The sequence below is a fragment of the Camelus dromedarius genome, chromosome 6 (genome assembly GCF_036321535.1).
Source record: "Camelus dromedarius isolate mCamDro1 chromosome 6, mCamDro1.pat, whole genome shotgun sequence".
In the NCBI taxonomy this organism is placed as follows: domain Eukaryota; kingdom Metazoa; phylum Chordata; class Mammalia; order Artiodactyla; family Camelidae; genus Camelus; species Camelus dromedarius.
Window position 1 is genome coordinate 89,630,012 of NC_087441.1, and position 17,943 is coordinate 89,647,954.

The 17,943-nt window shown below is 53.5% G+C and overlaps 1 long non-coding RNA gene across 1 annotated transcript; it reads right to left on the reverse strand.

The window, feature by feature from the left end:
* Window positions 1–3,178: 3,178 nt before the first annotated feature.
* On the reverse strand, window positions 3,179–5,075 carry LOC135321546 (uncharacterized). The gene is made up of 2 exons (XR_010381403.1): window positions 4,913–5,075; window positions 3,179–3,336 (listed from the first exon to the last, which is right to left on the reverse strand). It is a non-coding gene; the product is annotated as an uncharacterized LOC135321546 (long non-coding RNA).
* Between the last annotated feature and the right edge of the window lie 12,868 nt (window positions 5,076–17,943).

The following is a 17,943-nucleotide window of genomic DNA, read 5'->3' on the forward strand; positions in this document are numbered from 1 at the left end:
TGGTGAGATGGGGCCATTTCTCTCAAGGGTCGTTTTAAATATTCAGATTTTTAAATTTTTATTTTATGGAATTATAGTCAGTTTACAATTTTGTGTCAATTTCTGGTGTACAGCTCAATGCTTCAGTCATACAATAACATTCGTATATTCATTTTCATGTCCTTTCTCACCATGAGCTACTACAAGATTTTGACTATGGTTCCCTGTGCTGTGTGGTATAAACTTGTTGCTTTATTTTATATTTACCACTCACTGTCTGCAAATCTTGAACTCCCAGTCTACCCTTTCCCACCCTGTTCCCCTCTGATAACCATGAGTTTGTTTTCTAAGCCTGTTTAATTTTAGATTCCACATGAGTGTTGTCATATGGTGTTTTTCTTTCTTTCTGGCTTACTTCACTTAGAATGATGTTTTCCAGGGCCATCCATGTTGCTCCAAATGGCATGATATTATTTTTTATGGCTGAGTAGTATTCCATTGTATACATGACACGGCTTCTGTATCCAGTCATCTGTTGCTGGACATTTAAGCTGTCTCCATGTCTTGGCTATTGTAAATAGTGCTATGAACATTAGGGTGCTGGTATCTTTCTGTATTAATGCTTCCTTTGGATATATGCCCAGGATTGGGATTATTGTATCTTATAGTAAGTGTATTTTTAGTTTTTTGAGGACTCTCCATACCATTTTCCATAACTGCTGTACCAAACTACATTCCCACCGACAGTGTACAAGGGTTCACTGTTTTCCACACCCTCTCTAGCATTTACCATTTGAATATTCATGCTTTAATTATTTTATTGCAGCAGCAACATGTAAGAATGAAAAAGTGGCATCCTGGTGGCTGGGGGATGAGCCTGTGTGTGTGTCCCTGTGCATGTGTGTATGTTCCTGTATGTGTGTACATGTCCCTGTGTGTACATGTGTGCCCTCCATGTGCCTGCATGGGGGTGGGGAGTGGGGCTGGAGCCTGTGTGTGTGACTGACATCTCAGGCACGTGGGCCTGGAGGGGTGTGCGAGGCTGTGATGCTGGGCTGAGAGGCTGTGAACTGACAAAGGCCACACAGCCCATCTTGGGGCCCAGGGCCCCACCCTTGCTTCCAGGCCTGTCACCAATCAGCTGGGGTGTCCCTTGCCATGACACAGGGCTTGGAGTCCTGACCCTAAGGGCCCCACAACTTCCCTCAGGAGGAGGGGTCTCTGGGGCAGGAGGAGGTGGCTGGGCTTGGCATGGGGAGGGGGGAGCAGGGAATCCAAAGGGTTGAGCATGGCTCTGGAGTTTGTGGGTGACCATCAGCAGTGAGGTGAGGGGAGTAAGAAGGGCCTCCTCACCAGGACTGAGTTTGTCACCCCGGCCAAGGGAGCCACTCTTCTGCACAAGGGCCAATTTTTAAAAAATGTGGAAAACCAAGTTTCAGGCTCCATGGTAGATAAGTCCCATTCCAGACTGAAATAGCAGGATGTGACCCCGTAAAAAGTGGTGAGCGCACATGAGCCATCGCCTCGCCCAGAAAGGAATTCCCCCGAGAGCCAGAGCTCACCCCACACCCACCCAGGGGCCTGGGAGTACTGGAGTGATGGCCCTGCTGGGGTCCCACTACCCAGGAAGATGGGGAGAAGGGCCGCTGGTCATACAGTCGAGGCCCAAGGAGGGGAAGAGACCTGCCCAGGTCACCCAGCACAGGAGGGCAGTCGGGTGGGACCCAGGACTTCGGGCTTGTCACAGGCCCCCTTCTTAGGAAAGGGGCACAGGCCTGCCTGGGAAAGAAGCATCGGGTAAGTGAATAACCCTGCAGACAGGGCCAAGTTGGCTGGCTGGCCGAGCCTCAGTTTCCCCTCTGTGGAACAGGGGACGGGACGGCGCCTGCTCACAGGGTCTCTGTGAAGCTAGAGATGGTGCTGCTGTGGTGCTGGGGAGAGCCCTCCTGGTCCTCCTTACCTTGGAAGTGGCCGGAGGGCCCTTCCTGAGGGCCGATGGTGCCTGTCTAGCTGGGCAGGCTGCTGGTCCCTGCGGCCCTGACAGTGGCAGCTACACGGCTTAGTGAAGGATGGGCCAACTCCCCTTCCCAGGCACCCTGGCCCATCGTCCCCCACCATGCACCCTGGGGTGGCTCCCTCTTTCCTTCCTGCCTCCTCTTGTCTCTGCTTCCCCCCACCTGGTGTCCCTCTCTTGTCACCTCCTGTCCCTCTCTAGGACTTGACCCCCACCTTTCTCTCTCTCACTCACACACTGTCTCTCCCTGCGTGTGTCTTTCTCTGCCTCTCCCCCAGGCCCTCAGGCCCTGAGCTCAGGTCTAGCCCTGTCCAGGGCCACAGAGCCACAGGGCCACATCTCTCCCAGCACTCCCACCCTCACAGCGATGTTCCAGCCCCAGCTCTGCTCACAGTGGAGGAGCCCGGTTACAGAGCTGCTCCTGCTGGCATTTGCTGCTGCATCGCTGATCCCCCCCACTTCCCGGGCAGCGCAGCAGTCTCACCTTGACCTGTTTGTGGCCCAGCCTGGACCCCAGAGCTGCTGCAGGGCTGGCTGCCTCCCCCACCTGGAAGGAGGGAGGGCCCCGTGGGCTCCAGGGACAGCTGGTGCAGAGTGGAGTGGACTCTTTTTATGCCCAACACCTTCTCCCTGGCAGTGGTGGCACCCCAACCACTGACCCTGCCCCTCCCACCTCAGAGTCGTGAGGCTGTGGGAGGATGAAGGGCTCTCATGGGGCCCACTGAGAGCACTACCGCCCTCAGCCCCCCTCAGGGTCTGCCTGGAGCCGGGGCTGCTGTGCAGCTGATGCAGGGCGGGGGCACGGGCCTGGTCAGTGCAGGGCCTCTCGCTGGATGCCCATGGCCTCCCTGCACCTCATCCGTTCCTCACCATGAGACACGGCCACTTCATTCTGGTCATCTAGCTCATGACCGGACACCCCTGTGACTGACAGGCCCCACATGCCCAGTGAGTGTTTACCGACTGAAGCAGCACAGCCATCACTAGATCTAGACACAGGCTGTACCCACCACCCAGGAGGAGCCCCGGGGCCCCTGTGGTCACTGCTGCCCTGAAGGGGTAACCTTGCATCTGCCCTGTCATCTTAGTTCCTGCTGGTTTGTGAGTTGTGTGCCCGTGAATCACTGCATGCCCTCAAGAGGGTGTGACCACTAGTCCTCCAGGAAGCAGACACTGACACAGAGAGAACTGTGACAATTTCATTAGGGGTGACAATAGGAGAGAACAGCAGAGGGGGCAGGTTGGAGCAGGGAAACATTCGGGCCGTAATGCACCTCTGACATCTTCTCTAAACACATAATTGCCACAGCTGAGGGGCCCCTTCAGTTGGCAAATGGACTGTGCTGTAAGGCAAAAGGAGTTATTTATTTTAATAGGATCTTATTTTTTCCTGATTTTGTCTTCTCTAATGTATGTATGGCCTCTGACAGACACTGTAGTCTGTGTGTGCATCTCCGTGTCTATACAGAATGAAAATAATTATTTTCACATCTCAGACACAGATCTCAAAATGTGCACATTCTCATTATTATATTTCCTTCTTTAACTAGTAAGACCTAATATTTAATAGAAGAAAGGGACCTTTTGCATATGTTTAAAGCAGAGAATGGTAAGCTCTGGGCCTGAGCTCTTATATCTTCAGTTTAATTTAATGTACTTCCTAAGGTCTCTTTTGATAATTCTGTGTGCAGACACTTTCTTTTAAACTATGAGAATGCTGAGTGAGAAATATGTCCCAGTCATTTTGCAAAACAATGTGTGTGCTTGACCCAACCCTCCTCACAATGATGTCAGGGACCAGCATTACCCCCCGGCTCACAGAGAACAACAATGAGACCCTGTGGGGGCCCCACTGAGTCTTGGTGTTAGGGGATGAACTGCAAGAACTCAAAGAATCAGAAATTGGATCTTGTGATATAAATGTGGAGATGCCAAGCTGACAGTGGGCATGGTGACAGGAGGGAGCAGGGGTGTAGGGACAGGGGTCCTACAGGGTGTCTCCTGATCACCCCTGACTTCCCCCAAAGAACCTGCCTCATGCTGAAGGGCAAGGCACCTGCTCAGCTGATCTAAATCCTGCCTGCACTTTTCAAATCACTGGGGCAAAAGAAAACTTCAGCCACACAAATTACCCTGAAAAAAACAAGCTAAATTTCAGTTTCTCTGATATCCAGAGATTTCATCCAGACCCAGAACTTTCATAAACCCAAGAGAACAATCATCTTTATATGAGGTTGTGAACTGAGGGCCTTCTGAAGGCACTGGGTTCTGAAGGGGATACGTGCATGGCTGCACTGAGTCCCCTGCACACACAAGTGGCTCTGAGTGGACCTCACACTGCATTCACACGGCCCGCCTGAGCTGCCCGCCCTGCCAGGAGTGACCTTCCAGCTCCATCTGAGTGAACCCAACAAATGCCCACTGGGCAGCCCTTCAATTTCTTTCTTCCCCTCCACACCCTCTTATTCACTCCTGTGTGGCTCACGTGTCCCTCTTCTGCATTCTGAGGCCCTGCACGGGCACATCTGCTATGGTGACAAGCTGTCTGCTGTGAATGTCTCTCTCCCTCACTCGCTCCCTTACCCCTCAAGGCAACCCCATGAGCCCCTGAAGTTAGGGGTGTGCTTCACCCCTCACAGAGCACATCACATGGTCCATGCAAGAGGCACATCTGCCAAACTGGGACTTCAAATTCATTTGATATTCTGTCAAAAGTCTATTCTGTTCTATACAAGAGACATCTGCTTCCCAGGTCAGGATGGGGAAATGACACAGTCCATCAGATGTGTGTGCTGGGAAGCTAGACAGACGTCACAATGTCCCAAGTCAGATTTCCTCAGGCATCGCAAGGCCCTGGAGTGCCATCTCCCCTTCTGCAAAGACTCGACAAGGGAGCAGAAGCACATGCTCTCATCTTACCGAGTGCTGTAACCGGTGGTGGTGGGGGTGGCAGTGGGTGAGACCGCATAGGCCACAACAGAGGTGGGGGTGGTGGTGATGAATAGCCTCTGAGAAGTGATGCTGGGTGTCCCATCAGGTGAGGCACACCAAGTGGTCCTGCACAATTACCAGGACATCGGGAATCCACAGTGACCTGCAGAACAGAAGAGAGAGCTGTGTTGGATGACAGACAAAAGGAACAACACCTACAGAACCTGAAACCCAATGCAGCAGCTATCAGCACCGGGCACCCTCCCCTCCACCGGGTGCCCAGACAGCAGCACAGGGCCACACACTCGACCTTGGGGATAAAACACTGTTGCCACATGACACCACCGGTGTCTGTAAGTGGAGGAAGGTGATAGTCCTGCCTGAGATGATGTACAGAGGTTCCAGCAAATTGATAAAGTAGGACCTCCCAAACTGGAAGCCTCTCTGTGCAGGACAACCCACCCTGACACCTTCCCCAGCTCCACAGAAGCATGGTCTGCATGAACCAGAAACACAGAGAAAGAAAGGAAGTGAAGGCCTGGTTTTCCACATAGAATCAGAGCCGCACCTGGGTACTTGCTCTATCTGCAGGACCCTGCCAGACCCTCTCTACTCCCTGATCACAAAGGGCCCTCCTCCACCAGCAGGAGCTTCCCCTGGGTGCAATGAGCTCTGAGGAGCTGGGCATCCTGCAGTCCTGTGGGGGAGCTGGCAAAGTGATTCTGAGGGGACAAGGCTGTCCTCAGAAGGGAGTCAGTCTCCACTACAAACATCCTTATTCAAAGGGATGTCTGGATTTTAAGTTCGCTAGGAAAAGCACAATACGTTTGTCATATGGGAAAGGGAAGGGGGAAGTCTCAATCCTGCAAATAACACCAACAGGATTTTAGCTCAGGTGGAAAATCCCACGGTGTGTGATGAGACAGAGAAGAAGCTCTGACAGCTTCCAGGGCAGAACCGACCCACCGCGGGATGGAGAACATGATGCCAGGACTGTAGTGCAAATTGGTCCTGCAGGGAAGTAGGCATTTTCATGGCGGGCACTTGCCCTTCTAGCCTCAATTCCCTACTACAAATGCACCATCTCTGAGAGTCAGGCTTTTCTGCCCAAGAGTACAACTGGAGGCAGCGGGGAAGGCACCTTTACCTCCCCAGAAGAGACAGTGATGGCCTGTGATATTACCACACACAGGAAGACTCAAAGTTGCACAAACACCACGGTGTAAGGCTGGAGGGGTGGCTTAGATCAGTTTTCAGTTACAAGGAATTGAATGGGCATTATACAAAGGAGAATCCCACAGTTTGAGACTGGAAAGCATTCAAAGAATGACAACAGGAACCGGTCTCAGTGAAACAGGAGCAATCCCAAGAGAAGGAGGAAAAAAGGAATTAGCCGAGCCAGGAGAAGTCAGTATGGAGAAAGGGCTCACCATTCTTATGCTATTTTAAGAAAAACAGAGTCAAAAATTGAGGTCTTCAGCCCTCATGCACTCCCTCGCTGATGGCTTCTGCAAGTAACACTCAAGGTGACAGGGGGAGAGGAAAAGCCAATGGAAACTGGGCAAGAGTTTGAATTTGAAAAAAAAAGACATGACAGACTCATAACAGAACACACAGTCTACAGACGAGGCCACAAGAGGCTGCTGAAAAAACAAAAAGAATAAATATCCCAGAAACACATCCACCGAAAAAGACCTCCCAATTAATCTAGGCCTCCGTGGTCACCTAAGGAGGGTGGGAGTTACCGGGGAACACAGGAGACACACGACGTACTGAATCGGAAAAAAAAACACAGAAAGGATGGAGGATTAGGCTAATCAGAGCAGACTATATTCAAGGAAAAAAAATTTGAGCCTTCTTTCCCATATGACAATCACTCTCATATCACACCGAGTGGGAGACAGGACTCAGGACCCTTGACTGAAGAGACCACAGGCCCCAGGTTCAGGTGTTCCTTCCATAACCGATCATCGGCTGTGGAAGGTCAGGGCTCCACTCACTGCAGACAGTGACAGGGGCGGGCTTGTCCTCCAGGGAGCCCAGAACGTGGTGTCTGTTGAAGGCCCGTGTGCAGAACCGACAAGTCTGCCCTCCGTCAGAGGACCCTCTTTCCCTCTACAACAGACACCTCCATCCCCAGGGCAGGATGGGGAAGACGCGGTCCATCAAGTGCGTCTGCTAAGGGACCAGAGGGACAAGGCCGTGAGCCCAGTCACGGCCGCCCGTGCACGGGGAAGCCCTGGAGAGCGATCTGCCCTTCTTCTGCAGTGACTCAAGGAAGAAAAAGGACTATGCTTTCCTCTTACCCAGCGGAGCAGCTGGTGTTGGGGGGCGAGGTTGCACAGGGCAACAAGGGGGACCAGATGCAGGTGCCCAGCTGGGCGACGACGGGCCGCACCAGGGGCAGGACATAACGGCTGGTCATTGGAAAGGTTGGGGCACTCCGGCCCACGGGGTGACCTGCAGGACAGAAGGGAGGGCTGGGTTGGATGACAGACAAAAGCGACAACACCGACAAGAGCCGAAAGACAAAGCAGCAGCCGTCGGCACCGGGCACCCTCCCCTCCACCGGGTGCCCAGAAAGCAGCACGGTGACACACGCTCAACCCAGCCCTCTGGGGCCTGCCTGCAGCCTGGGCCGCACAGGGGGACACGGGGATATGACCCTGACGCCGCACGTCGCCGCCGCCGCTGTCTCCAAGTGGAGGAAGCCAAGGGTCCTCCTGCACGAGAGGCTGCACACAGAGCTTCCAGCACACGGGCAAACTAGCGCCTTCCCAACAGCCAGCCTCTCTGGGTGGGACGGCCCTCCCTGCCACCTTCCCCAGCTACACGCAAGCTTGCCCGGCGTGGACCAGGAACACGGAGATGGGAAGAACGTGAAGAGCTCATTCTCCACACGAGCAAGCAGAGCCGAACCAGGGTCACCGCTGTGCCTGCAGGACTCTGCCTGCAGGACCCTGCCAGGCCCTCTATGCCCCCTCCTCACAAAGGGCCCTCCTCCGCCCCGCAGGGGCTCCCCTGGGCTCAAAGAGCACTGGGGAGCTGGGCATCCCGGAGTCCTGTGGCGGAGCTGGCCAAGGGCTCCTGAGGGGACAAGGCTCTCCTCAGAAGGGACTCAGGCTCCACTACAATCATCCCTATCCTCAGGGACGTATGGATTTTACGTTCGCTATGGAACGCACCCTACCTGCGTGCAATGGGAGAGTGACGTGGGGAGTCTCAACCCCACACCTGACACCAAAGGGACTGTACAACCACGTGCGCAAAACCCCACGGTGTGCCATGAGACCGACGAGCAGCTCTGACAGCTTCCAGGGCAGGCCCGACCCGGCACAGGTTTGGGGAAAATACACAACGTACGCAATCTGGTGCGCATCGGAATTCCCCCGCAGGGAAGGAGGCATTTTCAGGGCGGGCTCTTTCCCTTCCAGCCTCTATTCCCTACTACAATCGCACCATCTCCAAGAGCCAGGCTTTTCTGCCCAGAGTACAACTGGAGGCAGCGGCCAAGACACACTTACCTCCCGAGAAAAGACAGTGACGGGCTGTGACGTTTACCACACCCAGGAAGACTCAAAGTTGCACAAAGCACACCGTACAAAGCTGGAGGAAGGTCTTTGCCCCTTTTCAGGTTACCAGGATCTGAATGGACATTGTAAACAGGAGAATCACCTGGCCTGAGCCGGGAAACCCGTCAAAAGAAAGACGACACAGAAATCCGTCTCAGTGACCCAGGAGCAACCCCAGGTGCATGAGGTCAGGAATGAGTCAGCCGAGCCAGGAGAAGTCAGTGTGGAGCGAGGGCTCACACTTCTCACGCTGTTTCGAGAAACCCACAGTCAAAATCTGCGGGCTCCGGCTCCTAAGCACTCCCTCATGGCTCCTGCAGGCACCAGCCAAGGTGACGGGCTCCCGGGAGAAGCAGCCCACTGGCTCCTGGGCAAGAGTTTTGAATCTGAAAAAGGCAGCGACAGGCCACGCCAGACCCATCACAGGACACACAGTCTGCAGACGAGGCCAGGAAAGGCTGCCGGGAGAATGGGAATATCACCATTCTAAGGACGAGGTCCAACAGAGCATGACCACCCCACTTACCTGGGCCTCCGGGGCCGACGCATGCGGGCGGGCGCTGCCGGGCAACACCGGAGCCGCGCCAGGTCCCGCGTCGGCTAAAAACCACAGAAAAGGATGGAGGATTAGGCTTTCCTGCGAAGACACTGCTGAAGCGAAACAAAACTTTTGCGCCTTCCTTCCTTCATTCCTTCCACGTATCACACTCGTTTCTTGGAGGAACTGGATACTGACCCCAGGAACTCCTGCATGCTAAGCCCGCATTCTCTCTACTGCTGAGCTACATATACACTTCCCCTCAGAGCACACTCGTTTCTAGGAACAGAGGACAAGAAATGCCAGCCACGTTCACTAACTTACCCAGTGTATAATAAGATCCGTGTGCTCCACCAACAGAGCTCAGTGTTTTATGATCCGTCAGCTCCTGCGGAGCCACTTCTACAGTCCCAGTAGCATACTCCGGTTTTGTAATTTCGGGCTTAGTCGCCCCTTCCTAGGAACACAAAACAAGATAAATCAGGAACCGAACTTCAGATCATGTGCATACGCTTAGTCAGTCAGGTAGACAACAGTTATTTACCGAAGCTATCAGAACATAAGCCCTATCCTGGGAGAAGCTGGCGGTACAAGTAAAAGTCAGATTCTCCTCTCTGTTCTGCCAGAGGCACAGGATCCATGAAAATAAATCAGCACAGGAAAGTTTCAACAGCTCTACAACTGAGGTGAACGGGTACAGTAACGCCACAAAGGACAGGAGAGTCCGCTGCACGTGGATAGCTCAGGGAATGCTGGGAAGACCGCACTGTTTCGTAACAGAGAGATCCAGTGCAGAGGGGGGATGTGGAGGGGCTTTTGGGAAGGGCAGCCTGAGTAAAAGGAGCAGGTGGGAAACAACGTAAGGCATTAAGGGAACTAGACCACTGTTACTGGCGGTGGAAAGGGAAGACAAAACATGCTGCCTTGTTAAAGAAACATCACTTAATTAATTTCAAGTGAGGACGGCTAAAACAAGAACCAACTCCAAGAAACACCTAACTTTCCCAGGGATGAATTTCTTTTCAATATCCTCTAATAAAATGTAAGGGAAAGACCCTGAAAAAAAGAATGCCAACACAGACACTGGTTTCACTAAGTGAGTCTGGAAAATGAACAAAAGTGCATTATCCAGTCCTACGGCATTAAGCACAGAATCACATCCTAAACTGTAAGTTAAAAGCATAAGTCAAAAATTCTCATCAGCAGATGCAAACGTGAAAATGCACACAAACACCAACCCCCGGTTTATGTCTCAGAATCCCCTGGTACTTATATAGTCACACAAGGACATTAACAATAAGAGACTGTACCTCATCCCAGGAAGATTCTCTTCCTCTCTCTTCTGTAAAGTGGCGCACTGACACACCAACTGTAAAATGTAGTTAAAGTACATTAATGAGAATATTCACGAATGTATATTAAAACCAACATGTGCGTCTATCTCCGTTCGTGGATGTGTCAAAACAAAAGTGGCAGAAAAGACTTTCAAAGAGTTAGAGCATTTTCTGAAAAAAAATGCTTAAGTCACGGTTGGGATAAATTTCAAACCAAGTAGTATGAGGAAAACACGTAAAAAGAATGGATATGGAATTTGGGTTTGCGCACTATGTATTTCTAACATTTGAAGTTTGCTCTTGTTTTATTTTTTTCGTTTCTTCTGTTTTTAAATGGAGGTACCGGGTATGAGCACACGGAATTCGGCATGCTAAGCAAGCATTCTATTTACCACTAACCTATGTCCTTCCCCGAGTCAACTAGCTTCTCGGCATAGATAAAATAAAATACAAATCACTCTTTCACGGTTCACTGCCTTACAAAACATGTTAGTTTGCTCAAGAGCCAAAGAATTTTGAGGCCTTCTTCCCCGTACCACACTAAGTCTCACATCAGACCGAGTGGGAGACAGGTCTCAGGACCCTTGACTGAAGAGACCACAGGCCCCGGGTTCAGGTGTTTCTTCCATAACCGAACATCGGCTGTGGAATTTCAGGGCTCCACTCGCTGCAGACAGTGACAGGGGCGGGCTTGTCTCCCAGGGAGCCCGGAACGTGGTGTTTGTTGAACGCCCGTGTGCAGAACCGACACGTCTGCCCTCCATCAGAGGGCCCTCTTTCCCTCTACAACAGACACCTCCCTCCCCAGGGCAGGAAGGGGAAGACGCGGTCCATCAAGTGCGTCTGCTAAGGGACCAGAGGAACACGGCCGTGAGCACAGTCACGGCCGCCCGTGCACTGGGAAGTCCCGGAGAGCGATCTGCTCATCTTCTGCAGTGACACAAGGAAGAAACAGAGGACTATGCTTTCCTCTTACCGAGAGGAGCAGCTGGCGTTGGGGGGCGAGGTTGCACAGGGCACCAAGGGGGACCAGGTGCAGGTGCCCAGCTGGACGACGACGGGCCGCACCAGGGGCAGGCCACGCAGGCTGGTCCTCGGAAAGGTTGGGGCCCTCTGGCCCACGGGGTGACCTGCAGGACAGAAGGGAGGGCTGGGTTGGATGACAGATAAAAGCGCCAACACCAAGAGCCGAAACCCAACGCAGCAGCCGTCGGCACCGGGCACCCCCCCCACCTGGTGCCCAGAGAGCAGCACGGTGCCACACGCTACGCCCAGCCCTCTGGGGCCTGCCTGAAGCCTGGGCCGCACAGGGGTCACGGGGATACGACCCTGAAGCCGCACGTCGCCGCCGCCGCTGTCTCCAAGTGGAGGAAGCCAAGGATATTCCTGTCCGATAGGCTGCACACAAAGCTTCCAGCACCCGGGCAAACTAGCACCTTCCCAACAGCCAGAAGCTCTGGGTGGGACGGCCCTCCACGCCACCTTCCCCAGCTCCACGCAAGCTTGCCCGGCGTGGACCAGGAACTCGGATACGGGACGGACGTGAAGAGCTCATGCTCCACACGAGCAATCAGAGCCACACCAGGGTCACCGCTCTGCCTGCAGGGCTCTGCCTGCAGAACCCTGCCAGGCCCTCTCTGCCCCCTCCACACAAAGGGCCCTCCTCCGCCATGCAGGGGCTGCCCCTGGGCGCAAAGAGCCCTGGGGAGCTGGGCATCACGGAGTCCTGCGGCGGAGCTGGCCAAGGGCTCCTCAGTGGACAAGGCTGTTCTCAGAAGGGACTCAGGCTCCGCTACAATCATCCCTATCCTCAGGGACTTCTGGAGTTTACTTTCGCTACGTAACGCACCCTACCTGCGTGCTACGGGAGAGTGACGTGGGGAGTCTCAACCCCACACCTGACACCAAAGGGACTGTACCAGCTCGTGCGCAAAACCCCACGGTGTGCCATGAGACCGACGAGCAGCTCTGACAGCTTCCAGGGCAGGCCCGACCCGGCGCAGGTTGGGGGACAAACACAACGTACGCACTCTGGTGCGCATCAGAATTCCCCCACAGGGAAGGAGGCATTTTCACGGCGGGCTCTTTCCCTTCCAGCCTCTATTCCCTACTACAAACGCACCATCTCCGACAGCCAGGCTTTTCTGCCCAGAGTACAACTGGAGGCAGCGGCCAAGGCACAATTACCTCCCGAGAAAAGACAGTGACCGGCTGTGACGTTTACCACACCCAGGAAGACTCAAAGTTGCACAAAGCACACAGTACAAAGCTGGAGGGAGGGCTTTGCCCCTTTTCTAGTTACCAGGATCTGAATGGCCATTCTAAACTGGAGAATCACCTGGCCTGAGCCGGGAAACCCGTCAAAAGAACGACGACACAGAAATCCGTCTCTGTGACCCAGGAGCAACCCCAGGTTCAGGAGGTCATGAAGGAGTCAGCCGAGCCAGGAGAAGTCAGTGTGGAGCGAGGGCTCACCCTCCTCACGCTGTTTCGAGAAACCCACAGTCAAAGTCTGAGGGCCCCGGCTCCTAAGCACTCCCTCATGGCTCCTGCAGGCACCAGCCAAGGCGATGGGCTCCCGGGAGAAGCAGCCCACTGGCTCCTGGGCAAGAGATTTGAGTCTGAAAAAGGCAGCGACACGCCACGCCAGACTCATCACAGGACACAAAGTTTGCAGACGAGGCCAGGAACGGCTGCCGGGAGAACAGGAGTATCACATTTCCCAGGACGAGGTCAACAGAGCATGACCACCCCACTTACCTGGGCCTCCGGGGCCGCCGCAGGTTGGCGGGCGCTGCCGGGCCACACCGGAGCAGCGCCAGGTCCCGCGTTGGCTAAAAACCACAGAAAAGAATGGAGGATTAGGCTTTCCTGCGAAGACACTGCTGAAGCGAAACAAAAACTTTGCGCCTTACTTCCTTCCTACCTTCCACGTTTCACACTCGTTTCTTGGAGGAACTGGATACTGACCCCAGGAACTCCTGCATGCTAAGCCCGCATTCTCTCTACTGCTGAGCTACATATACACTTCCCCTCAGAGCACACTCGTTTCTAGGAACAGAGGACAAGAAATGCCAGCCACGTTCACTAACTTACCCAGTGTATAATAAGATCCGTGTGCTCCACCAACAGAGCTCAGTGTTTTATGATCCGTCAGCTCCTGCGGAGCCACTTCTACAGTCCCAGTAGCATACTCCGGTTTTGTAATTTCGGGCTTAGTCGCCCCTTCCTAGGAACACAAAACAAGATAAATCAGGAACCGAACTTCAGATCATGTGCATACGCTTAGTCAGTCAGGTAGACAACAGTTATTTACCGAAGCTATCAGAACATAAGCCCTATCCTGGGAGAAGCTGGCGGTACAAGTAAAAGTCAGATTCTCCTCTCTGTTCTGCCAGAGGCACAGGATCCATGAAAATAAATCAGCACAGGAAAGTTTCAACAGCTCTACAACTGAGGTGAACGGGTACAGTAACGCCACAAAGGACAGGAGAGTCCGCTGCACGTGGATAGCTCAGGGAATGCTGGGAAGACCGCACTGTTTCGTAACAGAGAGATCCAGTGCAGAGGGGGGATGTGGAGGGGCTTTTGGGAAGGGCAGCCTGAGTAAAAGGAGCAGGTGGGAAACAACGTAAGGCATTAAGGGAACTAGACCACTGTTACTGGCGGTGGAAAGGGAAGACAAAACATGCTGCCTTGTTAAAGAAACATCACTTAATTAATTTCAAGTGAGGACGGCTAAAACAAGAACCAACTCCAAGAAACACCTAACTTTCCCAGGGATGAATTTCTTTTCAATATCCTCTAATAAAATGTAAGGGAAAGACCCTGAAAAAAAGAATGCCAACACAGACACTGGTTTCACTAAGTGAGTCTGGAAAATGAACAAAAGTGCATTATCCAGTCCTACGGCATTAAGCACAGAATCACATCCTAAACTGTAAGTTAAAAGCATAAGTCAAAAATTCTCATCAGCAGATGCAAACGTGAAAATGCACACAAACACCAACCCCCGGTTTATGTCTCAGAATCCCCTGGTACTTATATAGTCACACAAGGACATTAACAATAAGAGACTGTACCTCATCCCAGGAAGATTCTCTTCCTCTCTCTTCTGTAAAGTGGCGCACTGACACACCAACTGTAAAATGTAGTTAAAGTACATTAATGAGAATATTCACGAATGTATATTAAAACCAACATGTGCGTCTATCTCCGTTCGTGGATGTGTCAAAACAAAAGTGGCAGAAAAGACTTTCAAAGAGTTAGAGCATTTTCTGAAAAAAAATGCTTAAGTCACGGTTGGGATAAATTTCAAACCAAGTAGTATGAGGAAAACACGTAAAAAGAATGGATATGGAATTTGGGTTTGCGCACTATGTATTTCTAACATTTGAAGTTTGCTCTTGTTTTATTTTTTTCGTTTCTTCTGTTTTTAAATGGAGGTACCGGGTATGAGCACACGGAATTCGGCATGCTAAGCAAGCATTCTATTTACCACTAACCTATGTCCTTCCCCGAGTCAACTAGCTTCTCGGCATAGATAAAATAAAATACAAATCACTCTTTCACGGTTCACTGCCTTACAAAACATGTTAGTTTGCTCAAGAGCCAAAGAATTTTGAGGCCTTCTTCCCCGTACCACACTAAGTCTCACATCAGACCGAGTGGGAGACAGGTCTCAGGACCCTTGACTGAAGAGACCACAGGCCCCGGGTTCAGGTGTTTCTTCCATAACCGAACATCGGCTGTGGAATTTCAGGGCTCCACTCGCTGCAGACAGTGACAGGGGCGGGCTTGTCTCCCAGGGAGCCCGGAACGTGGTGTTTGTTGAACGCCCGTGTGCAGAACCGACACGTCTGCCCTCCATCAGAGGGCCCTCTTTCCCTCTACAACAGACACCTCCCTCCCCAGGGCAGGAAGGGGAAGACGCGGTCCATCAAGTGCGTCTGCTAAGGGACCAGAGGAACACGGCCGTGAGCACAGTCACGGCCGCCCGTGCACTGGGAAGTCCCGGAGAGCGATCTGCTCATCTTCTGCAGTGACACAAGGAAGAAACAGAGGACTATGCTTTCCTCTTACCGAGAGGAGCAGCTGGCGTTGGGGGGCGAGGTTGCACAGGGCACCAAGGGGGACCAGGTGCAGGTGCCCAGCTGGACGACGACGGGCCGCACCAGGGGCAGGCCACGCAGGCTGGTCCTCGGAAAGGTTGGGGCCCTCTGGCCCACGGGGTGACCTGCAGGACAGAAGGGAGGGCTGGGTTGGATGACAGATAAAAGCGCCAACACCAAGAGCCGAAACCCAACGCAGCAGCCGTCGGCACCGGGCACCCCCCCCACCTGGTGCCCAGAGAGCAGCACGGTGCCACACGCTACGCCCAGCCCTCTGGGGCCTGCCTGAAGCCTGGGCCGCACAGGGGTCACGGGGATACGACCCTGAAGCCGCACGTCGCCGCCGCCGCTGTCTCCAAGTGGAGGAAGCCAAGGATATTCCTGTCCGATAGGCTGCACACAAAGCTTCCAGCACCCGGGCAAACTAGCACCTTCCCAACAGCCAGAAGCTCTGGGTGGGACGGCCCTCCACGCCACCTTCCCCAGCTCCACGCAAGCTTGCCCGGCGTGGACCAGGAACTCGGATACGGGACGGACGTGAAGAGCTCATGCTCCACACGAGCAATCAGAGCCACACCAGGGTCACCGCTCTGCCTGCAGGGCTCTGCCTGCAGAACCCTGCCAGGCCCTCTCTGCCCCCTCCACACAAAGGGCCCTCCTCCGCCATGCAGGGGCTGCCCCTGGGCGCAAAGAGCCCTGGGGAGCTGGGCATCACGGAGTCCTGCGGCGGAGCTGGCCAAGGGCTCCTCAGTGGACAAGGCTGTTCTCAGAAGGGACTCAGGCTCCGCTACAATCATCCCTATCCTCAGGGACTTCTGGAGTTTACTTTCGCTACGTAACGCACCCTACCTGCGTGCTACGGGAGAGTGACGTGGGGAGTCTCAACCCCACACCTGACACCAAAGGGACTGTACCAGCTCGTGCGCAAAACCCCACGGTGTGCCATGAGACCGACGAGCAGCTCTGACAGCTTCCAGGGCAGGCCCGACCCGGCGCAGGTTGGGGGACAAACACAACGTACGCACTCTGGTGCGCATCAGAATTCCCCCACAGGGAAGGAGGCATTTTCACGGCGGGCTCTTTCCCTTCCAGCCTCTATTCCCTACTACAAACGCACCATCTCCGACAGCCAGGCTTTTCTGCCCAGAGTACAACTGGAGGCAGCGGCCAAGGCACAATTACCTCCCGAGAAAAGACAGTGACCGGCTGTGACGTTTACCACACCCAGGAAGACTCAAAGTTGCACAAAGCACACAGTACAAAGCTGGAGGGAGGGCTTTGCCCCTTTTCTAGTTACCAGGATCTGAATGGCCATTCTAAACTGGAGAATCACCTGGCCTGAGCCGGGAAACCCGTCAAAAGAACGACGACACAGAAATCCGTCTCTGTGACCCAGGAGCAACCCCAGGTTCAGGAGGTCATGAAGGAGTCAGCCGAGCCAGGAGAAGTCAGTGTGGAGCGAGGGCTCACCCTCCTCACGCTGTTTCGAGAAACCCACAGTCAAAGTCTGAGGGCCCCGGCTCCTAAGCACTCCCTCATGGCTCCTGCAGGCACCAGCCAAGGCGATGGGCTCCCGGGAGAAGCAGCCCACTGGCTCCTGGGCAAGAGATTTGAGTCTGAAAAAGGCAGCGACACGCCACGCCAGACTCATAACAGGACACACAGTTTGCAGACGAGGCCAGGAACGGCTGCCGGGAGAACAGGAGTATCACATTTCCCAGGACGAGGTCAACAGAGCATGACCACCCCACTTACCTGGGCCTCCGGGGCCGCCGCAGGTGGGCGGGCGCTGCCGGGCCACACCGGAGCAGCGCCAGGTCCCGCGTTGGCTAAAAACCACAGAAAAGAATGGAGGATTAGGCTTTCCTGCGAAGACACTGCTGAAGCGAAACAAAAACTTTGCGCCTTACTTCCTTCCTACCTTCCACGTTTCACACTCGTTTCTTGGAGGAACTGGATACTGACCCCAGGAACTCCTGCATGCTAAGCCCGCATTCTCTCTACTGCTGAGCTACATATACCCTTCCCCTCAGAGCACACTCGTTTCTAGGAACAGAGGACAAGAAATGCCAGCCACGTTCACTAACTTACCCAGTGTATAATAAGCTCCGAGTGCTCCACCAAAAGAGCTCAGTGTTTTATGATCCGTCAGCTCCTGCGGAGCCACTTCTACAGTCCCAGTAGCATACTCCGGTTTTGTAATTTCGGGCTTAGTCGCCCCTTCCTAGGAACACAAAACAAGATAAATCAGGAACCGAACTTCAGATCATGTGCATACGCTTAGTCAGTCAGGTAGACAACAGTTATTTACCGAAGCTATCAGAACATAAGCCCTATCCTGGGAGAAGCTGGCGGTACAAGTAAAAGGCAGATTCTCCTCTCTGTTCTGCCAGAGGAACAGGATCCATGAAAATAAATCAGCACAGGAAAGTTTCAACAGCTCTACAAATGAGGTGAACGGGTA